The 13,307-nt window shown below is 41.2% G+C and overlaps 1 protein-coding gene across 1 annotated transcript in view; it reads left to right on the forward strand.

Annotated features, from left to right (window-relative positions):
- LOC122770959 (receptor-type tyrosine-protein phosphatase delta-like) overlaps positions 1-13,307 on the forward strand; it is a 70,591-nt gene that overhangs the window by 53,878 nt on the left and 3,406 nt on the right. The window lies entirely within an intron of this gene.

Raw genomic sequence — 13,307 nt, forward strand, 5'->3', positions numbered from 1 at the left:
AAAACATGCATGTTGCAATGGTGCGTCATTAGCTGAGGAAGTAATTACGGAGCTAAAAAAATTGTGTTCATTTTTCGGCTAGGTATAGTAGTACATGTCATTTGTTTGGAATAGCTGGAAGGGATCTTGAATCATTAAGTGCTTAATTTGCTGGGGAGTTGAGCTGAGATTTTTGTAAAACTTATACTCAAAGACTCAAAGTATTTTAGTATCTGAGATTTTTGTAAAACTTATACTCAAAGACTCAAAGTATTTTAGTATTTTCAGTTTGTGAAGGAGGCAGAAGTCTTCCAGTGTCATTGGTTCCAATGGCGTGCACAGATATTACTGGGGAGGGAGGGAGGCTGAGCGCAAGTGAAAATAATAATAATCATTCATTGAAAAAATGACATTACAGCAGCACAGCTTATATTTACTTACACGTCAAACTGGGTCCATTCAACAGGTTTCTACAAAATGACTTGCAGACATTGCACTTCAGATGAAGTTTTGGGGCATTATTATTCATCTTCACCTGCTTTATCCTTCACTTGGGCGGCCAATCCCAGCTGACGTAGGTGGGGTTCACCCTGGACAGGTCACCAGTCCATCACAGGGACACAGAGAGACAAACGACCATTTACTCTCACATTCACACCTATGGTCACTTTAGTGTCCAATTTACTGTGGGAGGAAACTTGAGAACCCAGAGAAAACCCACACACACACGGGGAAAACATGCTAACTCCATGCAGAAAGATCTTTGTTCTGACCGTGTCAAAAACCAGAGTCTTCTACAGAGGCAAGGGTCAACCATAAATATATTCAAAATGAGTAGAAATGTCTTTCAAATTGGGGCCCTTACCTGGTCAGAGGGAAAAGGGGGAGGTGCTTTAGGGCCCTCTGGGGTCTATCTGTGCACCTCAATGTTCCTGTGACACCCATTCTCATTGGTTTTACTCAAAAACATTAGGAGAAGCTTGCAAATCCTTATTTTTCAGAGACAGATTCCAATCAGACTGGTCAGCAAAAGAAGTATTCCAACAAATGAGGATTTATGTCATCTCATTTCTAACACGTCGTGCAGTGTTTGTTTGACGAATTGGATTTTTTGCTTCCAAACAAATTGAAAAATAGAAAAGTAATCAAACTGTAGTTTAATTAAATAAATAAATATATGTATATATACACACATATACACACATGCAGAGATTATGGTAAACAAAAGGCTGTAAGAAACATCAGACCCACACGAGAACTTGTGATGTCATACTGTGTCCGTCATCCAAGTCGATCCCACACCCTCAGACCCAGACGATACAGGGCTTGTGAAAAAGTCATGAGGCCTCACAGATATCGTCTTTTCTGTGCTGCTTGTCACTCTTGGTTGGAGAGATTTCATTCCACTGTGGACATGTCAGAGCAAATATAATTCCATTTGATTCCATCTGAGGATTATGGTCCTCTCCTGGCTCACCTTTCGCTTTGTTGACATTGGCAAGAAATGTATTAGAAGTGGCTAAACAAAATCCAGTGCAGCCTGTGACGTGCCCTTGTTTTGGTTTTCCCCTCACAGCTTGCCTAACAACAGCTACAAGCTGTGATCGTCACGGCTGTTGTATTCGTTTCATGCCTTTTTTTTTGTACTCACTTCATTCATTCATTCATTCATTCATTCATTCATTCATGACCGTAAAGGTGAATGTTAGTTTGTCTGTGTTGGTCAGCCCTGTGCTTGACCGATAACCTGTCTGGGCTGTAAATTGCTTCTTATCTTATGTCAAATTGGCAGCTGCTACAGCCATCAAAGAATGAATGGTCATGATAATGATAACCTGAATTATACAATCCCCTAGCCAAGATGTTCTTGTGCCAAAAAAAACATGGACCAGAGTGCCCGAGTTAGCTGTGTCTGAAAAATTGCCTGAAGTGATGTCACCTTTAAAAATGGAAAAAATGAAAAATAATTATGGGAATGAGGAGTATAAGAAAAGGGTGAGCTGGACAGATATTTGCAGCCTGCTCCACATCTCAGCTGGAGACTTGCTACATTAGGTACCACACTTTATATAACCAAATATTTGACCAAGCTGCAGCAAACCGAGTTGAACAGTGGGTTATAGACGCTGTCGAGTATATTCTCTACTACACAGGGTCACTTGTTTATGAAGTGCTGAAATATGTGCTTGTTAATGTTTTACTGAGGAGAATATACTCTACACGGACTAGCAGCAATTATATGTTTTGTTGCCATGGTAACATTCAGGCTATGCTGCATGTTGATTTCTGCAGAGATAATGATGACCAGGATATGAAAATAGGCACAACACCACATGGGATAGTTTCACGCCGATGTTCCTCGACTATTGGCCAAGCCTTTACATTTAAATTACACTTGTGTTAAACACCTCTTTATAAGAACATCTGCCATCTCCCCACCGTCTATTTTCTCCACTTCTATTCCTCCGTCTTACACACTCTACCTCCCTCTGGAAATTAACGGCAGTCAAAAGAAGTCACAAAAGAAAATGTCTGAATAAACAGATTACAGAACCACAGGCTCAAATCTACCTCAGGGTGGACTGAAGGTGAATATCGTAGAACAACAAATACAAAAACCTGCGTCACACTGTGCTGTATACCTCTAACGCCCATGTGTGTTTGGGTCCAAAGTGGAAAGAACTATTCATAGTGACTGAAAGCCGCAGCTGACACTAATTCACAGTTTCTTGAAGCTGTCTCCGTATGTTTTTCTAAAACTATTAGATGTACAGAGAAGTTTTGTGCATTAATGAGCGCCAAGGAAAGTGAGAACAACTACACGTACTGTAGTTTGTTAGTGCTTCGGGACCGACACTGCTCATGCATTACACACCGGACAAATATCATTGTTCTGTTCTGCAAACACTGGAAGGTTAGGTCAGAATAACAAGAAGCTGCTGCAAGATGTGTGTCCACAGAAGCACAGACTGTTCGTGTTTGTACACAGGTGTGTGTGTTTTCTGTTTAAGGACAAACGGACAGAAATTGGGGACAGTGAATGTTTTGGGTTTCAAAAGGTACCCTAAAGTACATACAGTATCTATCTATCTATCTATCTATCTATATATATATATATGTGTGTATGTGTGTATTAATCTATATGCAACAAAAAGCACCAACTATAATCTCAAAAAAATATAACCCTTGCAATTATGCACACCTGCTGTTTTTAGATGACTTATATTGTGATGCTTGTTTTGTTTTTATTCCGCCTAAGGCCATGTAATGGTCATGCGTGTCGCATGTGAATGCTCTCTTTCACACTTTTCCTTTTGCCCCTTGGGAGAAGAATTGGCTTCCTGAATAGGGAATTGGTTGAGTCTTACTCTGAACTGATGTCCTTACACCTGGTGGCAGCATGTGCTGGAAGAATTCTAAAAAGATGTTTGTTTAGAACAGATACTTTAAGGGCAGTGAAACGGTTTTGCATCCATGTATTCCACATAAAAGAAGAATAAAGAGGATTATAGTGATTTTGGGGGCCTGGATAGTTCATTAGCTGGCATCCCATGGGACAATGTTCCCATTTTTCTGTTGACCCAGGTTTAATTCTGCCTGTGCTTTTGTGCCGCATGTCTTCCCCTCCTCCTCCCTTCATGGTTCGCCGTCCCGTCCAATAATTGCAAAAAAGATGACTGATTTTGACAATCTTCTGACTTTACATCAAGCTGGACCATCAATTTTCAAACTCTTGAATTTGTCTAATGTCTCTTGAATGAATTGTGAGGCAATGATGCACAAGCTGAGCTCCACAGAGCTGCTAGCATGGCTGTAGTCTTTATATTATTCAGTATTAAGAGTGTTCGGAAATGATTCTTCAATCAAGGACCACTGACTAGATTTAGGTCCGTGATATTGGCTGCACGTCATTGGGCCTTCATCAGCGGAGAGACTTTGCCCAGCCTTTAAAAATGACCAAATGACTTTGTTTACACACTACTTCACAGAGGAATGTGCTTACAGCCACTGCAGCAAAAATGCAGTATCTACTGATATTGATTGAAGGATTTGGACAGAATGGATGAGACATTTCGCAGTGCCTGATGGATAATGGATGACCGTTGTGGTTAAACTACGATCATTTGCTTGCCTACCCACAGTCAGCTTCTGCTGACTTTCTGTTCCACATTTGTATGGCTGTAATTAGGACACGTTTCAAGTGTCACCATGAGGGACAATCCATCATCACAGTCTCGAGCCGTGTTGAGGCAGCAGAAAGCAGTACAGTTTTAAGTATTTCACACGCAGAAATAAACTCGTATAAGAGGCATAACTTTATAGATGATAGGCTATAGCAAATGTAATCCAGCAACACATCGAACATGCTGTAAACATTCACACCTATAAATAACAAATGGAAATTCACACGTGTGAAATGCACACTGCAAATAAACAGCTGATAAAGTCATAGCCCACAGCTTGAATTTTTTTCCCCCCATCTTTTCTAAAAGTACACCAAAGAGGTCTTTTTGTACCACGTATTTGAAGTGTCTTTTCAAAGAGGCTAAAAATATTCAGTGTTACCTGAAATAAGTCTGTGAAATGATATAAATATGCTCAAAGCAAATGTGAACACTTAAAGTCTGACTGTAGAGACTCTTGGTATAGCATATGCTTTACATCTCTTCATGTATACTCATGCCAGGAAGGTGTAGACAACATATCGGGGATACACTTCCATAAAAGCAAATGTCTAATAATAATAAAAGATAAACTTTATTTAGACAGCACTTTTCTTAACAATGTTACAAAATGCTTAACGTTCGTCTGAAACCAAATCAGATCTCTCAACTTTTACATTCAAGCATTCAGAGCTGACGCTTTTATCCGAAGCAACTTACAAAAGAGGAATAAACTACATAGAAGTCTTGGAAAGAACTCGGCTAGAGAGGAACAGTGGACTGACAGAGGGTGAGAGTGCAGGGGGAGTAGGTAAGTGCAAGGACAGAAGAGCACCCCATGTTCTGGTCGTACACACAAAAAGTGTCTGGATTGTCTTGTGTGCGGTGTTAATGAGGGCATTTAAGTCGGTGGGAGCAGACCATGGCAAGGCAGAGAAAAAGAAAGAAACCAAACGGATCACACAATGAGTAAGCACTTGGCGACAGTGGAGAGTAAAAAAAAACAAAAAAACATCCCCTTTACAGCAAGAAATCAGCGACAGAAACAGAGGAAAGGGACCAGGAGCATACATAGATATGTCATGTAGCATGATTAATAACCCATACATTCATGGAATGGGGGAAGTGTCTTTGTTTAGGGAGAACAGGTTTTCTTTGTGGATTCAGGGTTAATTACAGAACATGTACAACAATACACCCTCCATCAGGTCCTCATACTATATAAACAATGTTTTTCCCCCATTAAACGAGTAAATGATAAACCTACATGAAACCAGCAACCAATTATCAAGACTTGCCATTGATCCAGTGCTATTGAACTTATAGAATTGGGTTTCTTTCGACTACAGCAATTCAGTGTGCATGCAGACACTGCAATTAAGACGCTGAGCGGTGTGTAGATACTGTATGAGGATAATGCGTGTTGACCTTCTCAACTAAACTCTCTGAAATGTCATGAGAAAAATAAATGAATGTGCAGCTGTTTCATCACGCAGCCCACTTTTCATCTTTATATAACAGGTCCAATTAACAGGATGATTTCGACTCCTCTGATAATTCACGCAGTAGTGCTCAAACTGTGACCTTTAAGCAATGCAAAATTTTTATTTTCTAGTCTGCAAACACAATTGCTATCAACGCTCATAGAAAGAAAGAGGATATGCAGGTTTTCCCAATTCTTTTGTGGTCACCATCATCTGATATGAGCCCAACAACACAAGATGACAAGACCATTTGCTGGACATTTTTACCCTATAATAAAAAGCGATTAAATACAAAATGCTGAGTCAGAAAACTCTAAATAGCAATCTCGTCACGTCTCTCCTGCTTCTTGACAACGCAGCTCATCCCAGCCTCTATTTATGGAGCATTATCACATGCGCTTAAACATATTTTAGCCCTTAGCTGTCGACACGAAAACGGTGGAAGTCGCTAAAATGCACCATGTCTACACAGTTATTATACAGCCACTCCCCCTAAACAAATATCTGCTGCCTCCATACCCTCAACTGACAAGCCTTTTCTTCAGCTGCATAAACTTTTTTTTTTTTTATCCACGATGACGCATGGTCATTTCAGCTAAATGTTAATGAGCGTTATTCTTCATTCAATTCAAATGCTAAACTCTTTGCACAAAGCTGTGCATTCCCACCCACTGTTGTGACGAGAAAACTTGTTTTCGGAGCAGTGTGAGAAAACGAATGCGGAAAACCAAGAGGAGATCATCAAGAGACAATTTAAATATGCTGCAGTTCTTTTTCTTCCACAGGATTTCTTAACATAATACTGTGTGCGAGACATTTAAACCGGTTCCCTCTGAGATGAAGTCGTGTTCTACATTTTATACATTTCCAGACAACGAATGGTCTGAAAAGTGGGCAGTGTGCTGTGAGCTGTGCTATATTATGCAACACATTTAAAGAACATCCCTGTCCTCTACACATAACATCTTCATTCTTAAGATAAGAATGAATCTTTATCAGGTCCACTGATATTATTTTGAGCGGGACCTAAAGCAGCTGTGAGCATATACCCTTTGCTGTGGTGGAATATTATAGAATAAAAAAAGAGGTTGTAATTGACAGACTTTATATGGCTATATAACTTTATTAAAGCCTTGACACTCGGGGCTTTAAACAACATTCAGGTCATGTGCCGATGTGACATTACACAGTGTGGGTCAGCACTGCTGGCTAAGCAGCATGGTAAAGCTATTCATCCAAATTGGCACTTTGCAGAGCAGCCATTTTGACAGGTCACAGGAGAAGAGTCACAGACATCAAATAACTCTGGCTTGATTCCACTTTGCTTCATCAGTTGCAGGGTGCATGGTGGTTCACATTCATTTAGACTGCAATTTGTATGGAATACACAGCCTTTGAATGACTGTAACTGCAGGCACAGCCATATTGACAAATACAGAAACACCTAAAGACACAGTAAAGGTCTGTACGTACTCGTTTCATAGATACATTTCCGCATTAACCACGCCCACGTCAAATTTCTGGCCGTTCACACAATAGTTGTCGGACATCACACAAGAAAATAACTTCTGCCCAGACGATGTGTCAAGAACAAACGGCAAGATCTCCCAAATGAGGGCTGTGAGAAAATGATGGCATCATTCTTTTCCCGCAGTCCTGGAAGAGAGAACACATTTCTCTGTTGTGGAGTATGTACAGGCCTTAACAAACAACAAGTTTACACAACAGTAATACACAGTAGTCTTATGGCAATTTTCCACTATACAGTTCCAGCTCAGCAACAGCTCGATTCTACACGGTGTGGTATTGTTTTCCATTACTATAGTACCTCCTCCGCGTGGAGTCATCATAGCATGGTTTTCGGTGTACTGAACCATGAGATTCATTTAATTAAAAAGACTTGGAAGGGGTTGTGGTGCGGCTCATCGCTCTCAATCGCTGCTTTCAGCAAGGCTGTCACTAAATACACCAGACTCCTCCCCGTTAGATATTGAGATTTAAGATTTCCTTGCTATATGTTTTAGATGAATGCATGTCTTTAGGATTTGTAAGTCTTTTCAACTGATCTATAGTTCGTACATCGTGCTCATGACGACACTATGACCAATCAGTGGCTGGCAGTCTGTTGACATCACGTTAGTATTGGCTTAGCTCGCTTGGAACCTTGCCATAGCCGGTACTAAAGAAAGAGAATATCACTGACGGAAAAGCAAAGAAAAAAAAAAGTGCAGTCGTGCTGTGCCAAAACCTTTAGCTTTGTCGATTTAGCTATGCTATAATGACCATGATTATTTCTCAAGGTTTTTATTAAAAATCAACATGAAAATACACGATATATGAATGTGTTATACACTTTTCAGAACCACTTTCAAGAATCACTTCTAAAGGGGTAGAGAGTCAAGTTTTTAGTATGAGATTCCCCAACACTTGAATAGCAGGATCCTGGTTCTCTTATCACCTGGAGTGGAACACACACGTCGTACACATTTGATTCATTGGAGGCTCGCTAATACACAAGACCGACTTTATGTCACATCATTCCATTAAGGACTCCATAGATCACATAAACTGATAGACTTGTGCGTCAGGAAGATTACAACAAAGCTGGTATAGAAGGCAGAAGCCAAAATCTCCAACTGTAGCCACAGTCATGTCGTCATTTCAAAGAAAACCCTAATAAACAACCACGGGCATAGCCGTAGCTGCTGTTTCATCTCCAATGCATACGGCGAGCACAAACCCCACCAAACAATCCATCTCGTATACGCGCACCAGAGTGACAGAGCTGAAGGCAGTGGAACGAGAAGGCCTATTCATTCACTCACCTCTCACTCTCTGATAAATTGAGACATTATTTCATGAAAGATGCTTTAAAAAGACACTTGAGCAGAGAATGTGAAATAAGGACGAAGCCAGCGCCAAAAAAGAAGAAGATAAGAGATATTTCAAAGAGGAAAATGGACAGGTCTATGTCAAAAGTGCAACCTCCCTTTAGAGAGATAGGAGAATTAACTGACCTTGAACATTCTGTCCAGACTCATTCACACTGACAGAGTATCAACAGTCAGTAATAAATGAAATAAAATGTGCTACGGAGGCTCCCACATCTTCACAGTACCCAACGACAAGCTCCATCATTTCTTTTCAAACATTCTTCCTTATTTCTGCAACAACAACAACCCTCTTTATAAAAAGAGAGCCATCAAAGAGAAGAAAAAAACTCCAGGATGAATCCTTACTCTCCCGCTCTGTCAGGAGGAATTTGTGGCATCTCAGAAATGTCACTCACAGTTAGAATCAGGCTCCTGGCCGAGCGTAGGGTGGGAGCTGTGGCAGCAGGGCTATGCTGCTTTGATGTCACCTGTATGAGCTTTAGAGCGAGCGGAGAGCGGGCCGCTGGGTGCTGGAGGTTGAAGGTGAATTAACGGCAACTAAAGGCCTCACACAAGACTTTGACTTCACCTGGATGTGACACAAAAACCCGGGGGAGGGCAGTAAAATAGTAATCCTTCAAATCCACCGGTCCAAGCAGACATGTACTGTATATATTAACTCAGTATAAAATCCCCCTGCCAGTATGAGCTTCAGCTATTAGATAATGGCCCAACCAACTGGAGCCTCACAGCTTCTCTGTGACACAGTTGTATAGCAGTAGGAGAATATGTGAGGACATTGACTTCTCAAGTATGACCTCCAGCTTTCAAGTAAATATTCAAACCTGGGTCATGTTTAAACTGAAATTGGTGCACACAGTATTGTATATTAATATATTGTTATATTGTTTTCTATTGTTTGTCACGTTGTCCAGTGGCCACCCAATCTAACACAATGTGTATGTCAACTCTGTTGCATTAAAAGGCCGTGTGCATGTGTAACACAGCCCAGTGTTCAACACATCACATAATCAGTGCGTTTTCATTCCATCAAAAGAGACAATAATTAAGTTTTAATGTCACGTGAACACATTAGTCCAACTAAAATCGAGCACGTCTTAGTCGGACTAACGTACCTGGATAATGTGATTCATATTCAGATTAGTCCTGCGTGTATAGGCTTAGTCGGACTGCAGTTTTGCACCAAAATGTCCTACCCGGTCTTTGACCCAGAAGTAGAAGGAGCCGATGTATAAGCTTCAGTACTGTTGCAGTGGTGTCTTTCTTCTGACAACACAGCAACCACAAGAGCCATGCTCCATCTAATCTGTATCATAATTGACATGTACAGCATGTACGAAACATACAGAACCATAGCGATAGTTTATTTTTTCTGTGACGTAAAGGTCAACAGGAAACTGATTCAATATGCACCGGCTTATAGAGAGATACAGTCAGACATACACGGCCAATAGTCGTCCGATTGCCTGTCTTAGTGGGACTACGGCCTTAGCTTCATTAAAATGTGCATGTTAGCGTACTGACTATCTCCCTTTAATGAACCTTATCCTCCATCCTGTTTCTATAGGGATGAAGCAGAGTGATCAACACATCAGAGTCTACTGCAGCGGGCAAAAATGTAACTATGCTCCACTGGATGAACACAGAGAAATACAGCACTCGCTCCAGCAATATGAAGTGTGAGTTTGTCAGTCTGAGGCTTTTTTTTCTCACTGGAGATATCAGGAGAGTTGAGCAAATCTTCCTCATATTCTGAGAACTGCTGAGGCCTGAGGGGTTGAATGTAATGGACCAGTTCTGAGTGTGATTATGACTCTTGATATCATGTTATCTCCCATGGCTCAAAAGCAGTGCCAGCTATGTTCGGCAGCTGAAACCAGTCGGTCAAGAGAATGCCTCGCTCACTTGTACCTTAAGCTTTTCCTCCCCGTTCTCTAAAACCTGCTGGGGGATAAAAGCTGTTTGTTTGGTGACATGTGCTCAGATCTTTGCAGCACCATAAACATTGCTCATCATTGACAGTGGGGAAAAAAGAATGACGATTTGACGAGAGCAAAACTATTGAGCAAATCTCTTCAATGTGGTCTTTTGTTAGTCAGTAGGGAAAACTGCGTACGTGGTGCCAGTGAAGCGGGAGCGAAACCAAGCGGGTTTGGTGAGGTTCCATTGGGAGCAGGATTAACATTACTGAGCTGCCTTCATGTGTGTTCAGCCTGGTGTTATGCAACGTTACGCGGGTGAAGCTGCTGGACCAGTCACACAGCTCATAGATCAGGTGCACTGCACAAACAAGGTTTTTAATACTACTAAAGCCTTCTGCATATCACATAAACACAATTCTGGTTCTTTATGAAGGTATTTATCTTGACTTACACGCTGTTTACAAAATTCTGTTCACAAGTACGATCTCTTACAGTGCAACACTGTAAGAGTAACTGTTTTTTCCAATTCTTCCAAACTTTAACATGCTTTTTTTACTGTGTCAGAGAAGTTTAGCTCGTTAGTTTGAAGGCCATGGCTCTTATTGCATTTGCCTCTCAGAGTCTTGCTAATGGAAAATACAAATAAATCAATAAATCCATCCATGCACTCTATAAACCACTCAACATATCCCATCATGCACTGAGAAAGAGGCAGGTACAGCCTGGACAGGTCAGTAGTCTGCCACAGAGTCACAGCTACACTCACACTTCTGCCTTGGGACAATTTGTGTTTAGTTAACAATTGTTGTTGTCTTGAAGTGTGCAATGTGGAAAAAGTATTGGTGAAGTTGCAGTTGTTGCAGCCGAATATTCCTCACCTCACCCTTCCCTTCCAAGTGTGTTGAAGAACCTCTGTAGCCTTCTGTTATCATCGTTTTGATGATGATCAAAAGATGTTCAGTTTGTCCATTGAGGGCTATTATAAAAACATGATGGTCCAAAATGACGGCCTCTCTAGAGCTGACCTGGCTCCTGATATGAATATGAACGGCTTAATCAGGTGTAATGAAAAACAACAATTCATACTATCAAGTCATTGTACTTCACACACTGGACCTCTACTACGTGCCTAAAATCCATCCATCCATCTTCTACCGCTTTATCCACATGAAGGTCGTGGGGAGCAGGAGCCAATCCCAGCTGACATACAGCAAAAGGCGGGGTACGCCCTGGACCCGTCACCAGTCCATCACAGGGCCACACAGAGACAAACAACCATCCACTCTCACACCTATGGCCATTTTAGAGTGTCCAATTTGCCTTATCCCCAAATCTGCATATTTTTGGACAACATGACGAAACCGGAGAACCCGGAAGAAAACCCACGCACACACGGGCAGAACATGCAGAAAGGCCCTTGTTCCGACCGGTTCGTGACAACTGGGTCTTGTGCCTAAAACCGATAAACAAATATCCAGAAACAGTATGTCCTCGATGAGTCAATATCCCATAACAATCAACGTGACGTTTGTTTTCATACTCACATCATCCAATAATTACCAAAGTTGTTCTGAATATGTTGACAAAGTGATTAGGTCAGTGTGTTCTTCCCTCACCAGACAAAAAAAAACTGATTGTATAAACAAAATACGATATGTTTTTCCCTGGCAATCAATGTAGTGTGCACCCTTGAGCAGAGTGAAACAGTGAAACACAAACATGATTATGCACTTGCTCTAAGAAGAACTCATTACACTCCGTCTCTGAGAATTTCAACACATCTCCAGAGAAATCATGGCAGGAACAAAACTCGACCCAAAATGTCACAGCATTAGGGGGGGATGACGAAAAGTGTGTCAGAGGCAAGTCGCAACGTTAGTTCAAATTGAATATAAATTCAATGTTGGTTCATTTTCACATTTCAAAACGCTGGTTATCAGGACTTGAGATGCTCACATGATTACGTGAAAAGCAGCAGCAGAGCAGAATCACATATCGAGTGAGAAGAAGAGCGCTGACCAACAATTAAACACAGACAGTTTGCATAAGAAACAAGAGGGGGGGTTAGGGGTGAACTGTTCACTGACTGTGTGTGAAAGTGACAGCGACACCGTTGACACTGTTTCGTTTATTTCTGTCAGCTCAGCGTGACCTGTATCATTTTGGCTGCCTGTCCCAGGGCATCCGGTGACAGACAAAACAATCAAAGTCACTTTCCTCCCCCACCTCTCCGTCTGCTGCCAAAAAAAACAGCCGCAACTCCATCTGACTTTGTGTTTTCGTCCTGCTGCCCTGAAAAGACTTTTATTATCATCTGGCTTGTAAAGGAGCACTTGACCTTTTCATCAAGATGGAGTAAAAGGACTTTTGCAAAAGTACTCCAAAATAGAGCTTTTGAAGCTCTACTCCGGATACGCCTGTTGCCATACTACCTCTGCATTTCAGAAGTTTGAAAACACTGCTGCCTCCATTTTAGTTTGATAGAGTATGCTCACCAGGGTCTTACATTTCCCCATTGATATCGATCAGAGCTGAAACCAGCTCTGCATTGCAGAGTGATATGACCCTGGAGTGAATGCCGCTCCCATTAAAGAGCCGGGTATAATTCCATTTTCAGTTTCACTACATCATCGGTCTAATACACAAAAATCCTCAAAGTCATTGTTTCGTGTTAGTAATAGTGTCTGAAACTGAAGGTCACATGATATACAGGCTCCATCAACTCTGACCTTTGTGTATATTGAGGTGTGTGTTTGTTTGTGGGCAAGATGTGTTTCTATGTGAAGCTCTTTGTTATTCAAATAAAGCTTTGTTGATGAATGCATTTTAAGGTGTATTAGTGAGGATGCAGATTACTTCTGGTAT

The sequence above is a fragment of the Solea senegalensis genome, linkage group LG6, assembly GCF_019176455.1.
Source record: "Solea senegalensis isolate Sse05_10M linkage group LG6, IFAPA_SoseM_1, whole genome shotgun sequence".
NCBI lineage: Eukaryota > Metazoa > Chordata > Actinopteri > Pleuronectiformes > Soleidae > Solea > Solea senegalensis.